We start from the raw sequence: 6748 nt of genomic DNA, 5'->3' as shown, positions 1-6748 counted from the left end.
TATATATATATCGAGAGAGAGAGAGAGAGAGAGAAGTGTTCCTAAGGTGACGCCTTAGATAATCATCTAAGAACGTGGCCTAAAATCACATAATTGAGCTATATTATGGATAATCTGCTCCGTTGAACTTGATCTACATATTCTAAAACCCCAACACACCAAGTTTGGGGTGAACTCATCGTCTTTTGACCCTCCGTCGAGCCATGTGAAAAGTTATATTCAATCAAAACCGTTGAAATTGATACGAGTGGATAAGGGTCAAACGACAACGGGTTCACCCCAAACTTGGTGTGTTGGGGTTTTAGAATATGTAGATCAAGTTTAACGGAGCGAATCATCCACAATGTAGGTCAATCATGTGATTTTATATATATATATATATATATATATATATATATATATATATAGAGAGAGAGAGAGAGAGAGAGAGAGATCATAAAAATTATGAAACTCATGAAATCAAAAAATTATAAATCATGAAAAGATATTTTCAAATAAAAGCAAATCATGAGAGTCATGAAAATTATAAAAATAATAAAAGTCCAAATAATAATAAAATGAAGGTCAAGAATCATAAAAACATCATTTTAAAAGATGGTTAAGCAAACATGATTCAAAACATGCCTAATTTACCTCTTTTAAATTACAAAATATTTTCTTCATAAAGAGGCTTGAAAAACATGTCCACTTTGAGATTTTGTATCAATATAAATAAGGGACATATTTTTCCTATTTCTATGATCACACAAAAATAATTATCGAAACATTTATGTGTTTCATCCACAAAGATCAAAAAGAATTATACTCAGGATAAAACAAACCAAGATCTATTATACCATTTTCGACAAGAAAACTAGAAGGCGATCATGTCATTTTGGAGCTTGTTTCAACCCATATAAAAGTTTATCAATAAATTCGGGGGATTGCTAAATATATACCTCTTCTACAAAATCAAAACCAATAAAAATTCATGATATGTAATGAAAACAAAAACAAATTTTCAAAAATAAGTTTGATCAATAAAAAATTAAAAAATTAAAACATCATTTATTTTATATTCAAAAAATATTCTCCTTTTAAAAAACTCATAAATTTGTTTACAAACAAGGTCCAAACAAAAATCATCTTTTAAAGAACATGAAAAACCAAAAACTACAAAAAATTTAAAATTTAAAATCAAAAATATTTTGGTACCCAAACACTCTTGGTACCGAAGAGTTTAGAGACATGACCCTTATCAGTTAAATCCAAGGCCCTTGGGTTATGAATCTATTTGGGTGTATTTTATGCACGTGATTGGTCATAACAATAATCACGCAAATCACCCATTCTATTACAATAGGTGTAATGGAATGGCTGCACTTGTTTGTGTTGACTATGTAGTTATGCACGAGAAACATTTGTAAACAAGGGTTGTCTTTTTAAATCATTTTGCAAATGTGAAATATTTTTAAACAAAGTTGGTATTTTTAAAATATTTTGCGATTTAGAAACTTTTCACAAATCAAAACAATATTTTGTTAAATGACCAACTCTTCCACAAAAATCACACTTATACACATTAACATGCTTATGATTAATATTGTGTGCATGTGTATGTATATGTGTATATGATGAGGAAACATGATGGGATGCACAATGAGTAATAATATTAGCATTAGTGGTTTGTTGTGCATCATAGCAAAATTTAGCAATATGGCCTTTACGGACGCAAATTGATCACTTATAAATTTTGCCATAAATGTGTGCATAGTGAGTCTTAGATTTGGAAGAATTAATATGTGACTTTGCACATAAGTCCATAAATTTTTTATTATTATCAATACATTTTAAAGGTTGAATCTAATGAAGATATTCGGTTTATCATGTGATTCAACTCATTATTAGGCACATATGCATTAGCAATAGAAGTAGGGCAAACATGATCATTCTTAAAAGAATTAAATTCATCCCTAATAGTTTCTACTTCTAATAAGGCATCATTCTTCTCACGAGTTATACTAGCAACTTTGGAAGTCAAGTCAATATGATCCAATTTTAATTTTCATTGTTTTCTTTTAGGATCACATTTTCTTTAGCAATAGAATCAAATTTAGAAGGTAGCATATCATGATTGGATTTTAACTCTACATGCTTACTTTTAAATCAATAAAATTATGATGTAACTTTTTACAGGCATGTATTAATCTATCATAAGCACAAGCGAGTTCATCAATAAATAAATCATCATCAAAATCGAACTCGCATACCTCACTAGGGCTATCGCCTAGTGACCGTGTGCACGATGAGGCTCCAATTGTACTTGAAGTAGAATCCGTCAAAGCACGTCGAATCTCCTCCAAGTTTCCTCGAAGTGTTTCTATGAGTTTTTACAAATTGTAAGCACAATCAAAAGAAGCAAGCTTGTTAGAAATAGATGAGTCAATACATTTAGCAAAAATTCTAACAATAGCTTGTTTATTGTAAACATTCTCTTATCATTATTACTCTACTTGGATTTTTCCAAAATGGGTACAACTGTTTGTGGGAAAATTTGCAGTAAAAGAAACGAAGGAAAATTGATTTGTATTCCTTTAATCTCAGTTACAATTGGATTTCCTGATTACAAAAGAGAAGAGAATGATCTGGATTCTCTCCTTTGTTTAATTCTGGGTTCTTCACGGTGGCGATGAGATGCCTCCCTCGAATGCTCGTGTCGAGTTTGCTTCTCGTTGATGATCCGATGTCTTGTTTCACTGGAACGTGGTCTTCTCCTCACGATTTGACGTTGTGGAGAACTCTGAACGAGTTTGAAACTCTATGAAAGAGTTGATTTAACCGAAAGTCGGTTATAAACCAAGGATGAAGAAGATCTTGTTGCCGATCTCCAAAGCTCCAACCGAAGGATGAAGGATCCTCTTTTCGCTGTCAAGAAGTTCCAACCGACCGCCCGAAACTGAATTGATTTTTAGTTATTTATAGGGGATTAAGGGGTGTAACCACCTCCTTAATTCGCTCCTCAGTGGGGCTAATGGGATGTAACCGCCCCTTAAATCACTCCTGAGTGGAGTTGTGATCCCCTCAAATCGTGGGAAACGGTTTTGAAACCGTTCAACTCGTGTTTGAACGAGTCAAACGCAGATCCTGCATTCTAGCATGAATTTAATTTTTCCTATGCACAATGGGCTTCTAGATTTAAACTATTTGTTGAATCTAGAAATATCGATTTATGAAAAGTTATTAATTGTGCTTATATTGTGCCCACATTGGAGAAATCCAAGTGGAGCCATCATGATGAGAAAATTGGGAAACGGTTTTGGAACCGTTCAGCTCGTGTTTGAACGAGTCAAACGCAGGCCCGTGTTCTGGCATGGATTCTGTGTCAAAACACAATGCCTAAAAGCTTGAACACAGCATCTGGAAGCTCGGACGCAGCGTTTGGAATTTGCGTTGTGCAGCGATTTGGAGCTGCGTTCTGTGGCTGATTGGAGCTGCGTTTGAGCAACTGTTTGAACTGCGTCTGACAACGATTGGAGTTGCGTCTGGCAGCGGATTGGATTTGCGTCTGGCAGCGGATTAGAGCTGCGTTCTGCGGCTGATTGTTGAAACTGCGTTTGGCAGCGATTGGAGCTGCGTTTTAGCTGTGCTTGGCAGCGATTGGAGCTGCGTTTTGACTGCGTTCGTGGCTATGAACATGGTGCGTCTTGATGCTGGTACGCGAGGAGGACCCCCACGTCTTGGTTTGAAGAGACCGTCGATTTGTAGTCTCTTTCTGTCAGAGCGTTGCAAAGATCGTCATTTTGTAATCTTTGCTTTAGCTCTTTGATATGTGAGAGTCGTCAGATTAATCTTTGCTTTAGCTCTTTGATATGTGAGAGTCGTCAGATTGTAACTCTCGATGTTGATTGTGAAGGCTTCTGGAAGTCGTCAGAGTGTAACTTCCATTATTGGTGTTTTGATGGGGATCAACTATCTATTGTGATTTTTTGACAGCCTACAACAACATAAACATAATCAATAACTTCCCATAAATCAAAATATTTAGATCTAACAAAAAGTTTAAATCTAACACAACATTGAGCATAAGGGGAATTAATGAATTTTGGAGTAATATTAATGACATAACCTAAACTAGGTGCACCATGCATATCCATGATAAATAATGCAAGCAATATAAAATAATCTCAAAACTAGATTAGCAAGATATAAAAACTTAGATCTTTGACTCTAGGTGATGAAGCCACAAATCAAGAACACTAAGCTCTGATACCAAATAAAAGTACCCTAGAAAGGGGTTGAATAGGGTAATTATTAATCTAATCCGATATTAATATTAAACTAAAACTTATTAACTAATATCCTAGCAAGTATGATACGCAATAAATTATAAGCAAGGATAAACAATGATAAACAATATGACAATAGGCGATATAAAAATGAGCACAAGATATAAGAGAAATATACGCCAATATCAAACACAAACATAAGAAAATGATCACGGAGTTCGGTCGACCCACGACCTACGTCTTCACTCATTACCCTCGAGGAGAATCTCCACTATCAACACAAAAAGTTACACAATCGGTTTTTAACGCTCACCGATAAACGTTTACAACTCACACAATTATCAATACACAATACACTCCTCTAAGTCTTGGCCTAGCCCATGTTATCTTTCTCAAGTGTTCGGAATTACAACATCTCCCTAGGATTTACAACCGACGTCACTCCTTATAAAATTGACCTCGTATCTCACCAACCACTTCTCTAAGTATCCTTGTGTATTATAATGTGTTCTCTCAATAATAAAGCTCAAATACAATGGTTTGTTCTCTAACAAAGATGAGAACGAAATTCTAAGCTCACTCTTAAAGATATAATCTCACAACCCAAAATATACTATATGTGAAAATACTAAAGGCTCAATAGGTTGTGTGTGTAAACAATGAGTATAATCAAATATAAACTCAATTCAATCTAGCATAAATATATGAGAACAAAAAATAATAAATTTGCTAAAAGATGATTTTAGAAAAACTTCTCTAAAACAATCAAGGAATGTAGATGTTTGAGGTTGAAATCCTCAAGAACGTTGTTGCAATAACTCTCTAGTGAAAATCACTGCACACAAGCAAACCACAATTGATTTTTCTTTGAAACCCTTAAACAAAGACTTGTAAAACTTGTTCTAACCTCCCATTTCCTTAATTTTTGAAAATGAAACCAGAGAGAGATATATAGGCTCTCATTACAACAGTTCAAACACAAAAAACAAGGCAAAAACCAACAAAAAACAAAGTCTGGAAAACTAGCCGTTATTTGCAAAGAACATATATTCGGTCGACCGATAGACTTGTGTCGGTCGACCGGTGGGTGTCTATCGGTCGACCGATACAAGTGTGTCGGTCGACTGAAAAACCCTGAGAACTCAAATACTAAAAAACTCTTTCTGGTCGGTCGACTGATCTGACCCGTTCGGTCGACTGATGACTGATAAACTGATACATGCAAAATCTAAAATTTTTAAATCAATTAAAAATAATAAATTTACTCGAAAAATTATGAAATTTTGGGAAACGTTTATAAACATAAAGATGAGCATTATAGAGAAGAATTTTTTGAAAACGCTATTTTCATTTGTGAAAACTCGTCATTTTACAAAAGTGTTAAAAATAAGAGTTCGTTTAAAAACACTTGATTTTGACAAAATGATATCAAACAAGTTTGAATCTTCTTTTAAATAGATTAATAGACTTTATGAAAGATATACAATAGTTATATTAAGTCATTAATCCACAACACATTATTTTGGAAATCGGTAAACCATACGATCTTGTTAAAACTTAACTTTAACAAATTTCTTTCAAACAAGTTTTGAAACACTTTAAAATAGATTTGTAGATTTGAGAAAAGATATAAAATTGTGTCGTTAAGTCTATAATCTAAAAATGGCGATAAATCAAAATAAACAGTAAATCAAAACAAATGTGTGTATGACTTTTGAGTTCTAAGTATAAACACACAAAGTATAAACCTAAAATATTTTAGCCAAGCAATTTGATCTTCAATAAGCTCGACTTGGTAGGATGAAGCGCAATAGATAATCTTTGACTTGAATGCACAAATGACTTCATTTCGATGTTAATAAAACTTTGACTTGAATGCACAAATGACTTGGTAGGATGAAGCGCAATAGATAATCTTTGACTTGAATGCACAAATGTGGAATAAAACTTTTTTTTATTCCACTAAATCCCTAATATCTGAGGTGTCTCACCAAACCACTTTAAACTTTCAAATTTTCCCCCATCGAACACTATTAACGATGTTAATGGAGTCGTTAATCATTATTTTGGTTGGGTAGCTTGTTGATTCATTAGGAATGTTTTTTTCCCGCTATTGTTTTTGGGTTTTGGTGAATTCCCAAAAGTTGGGGGGGAGGTTAGGTGATCTTTATAATTTAGAGATGTTATCTCAAAATAGTCCAATAGACAGGGGGTCATATGAAATTTACCCTAAAAGTAAAGTCGTGATTCCCTTTCACTGAAGAAAGAAGTTGAGGCTGGTTAACCAAATAGTATACCACCTTGAAAATCACCACAATGGCATGAGAAGGTCTTCATAACTTTCCTATGAATTTCCCTTTATAATTACTATTGATCCTCTCTTATCACATAAGCCCTGATCTTCTTCTTGTTTATTTGATCCATCATCGATGGATCCTCCACCTGCACCAGTCATCTACATTTGTGGAGGTATCTACGAATAA

General features: G+C 33.9%; 1 long non-coding RNA gene across 1 annotated transcript in view; it reads left to right on the top strand.

Moving 5' to 3' along the window:
- LOC109850449 overlaps positions 6612-6748 on the top strand; it is a 1170-nt gene continuing 1033 nt past the window's right edge. The window contains exon 1 of the long non-coding RNA XR_002249440.1: positions 6612-6734. This is a non-coding gene — a long non-coding RNA (uncharacterized LOC109850449). The remainder of the gene's footprint in view (positions 6735-6748) is intronic.

The sequence above is a fragment of the Asparagus officinalis genome, chromosome 7, assembly GCF_001876935.1.
Source record: "Asparagus officinalis chromosome 7, Aspof.V1, whole genome shotgun sequence".
NCBI lineage: Eukaryota > Viridiplantae > Streptophyta > Magnoliopsida > Asparagales > Asparagaceae > Asparagus > Asparagus officinalis.
Note: the sequence above shows the minus strand (reverse complement) of the source record. Positions and strands in the feature narration are given on the sequence as shown.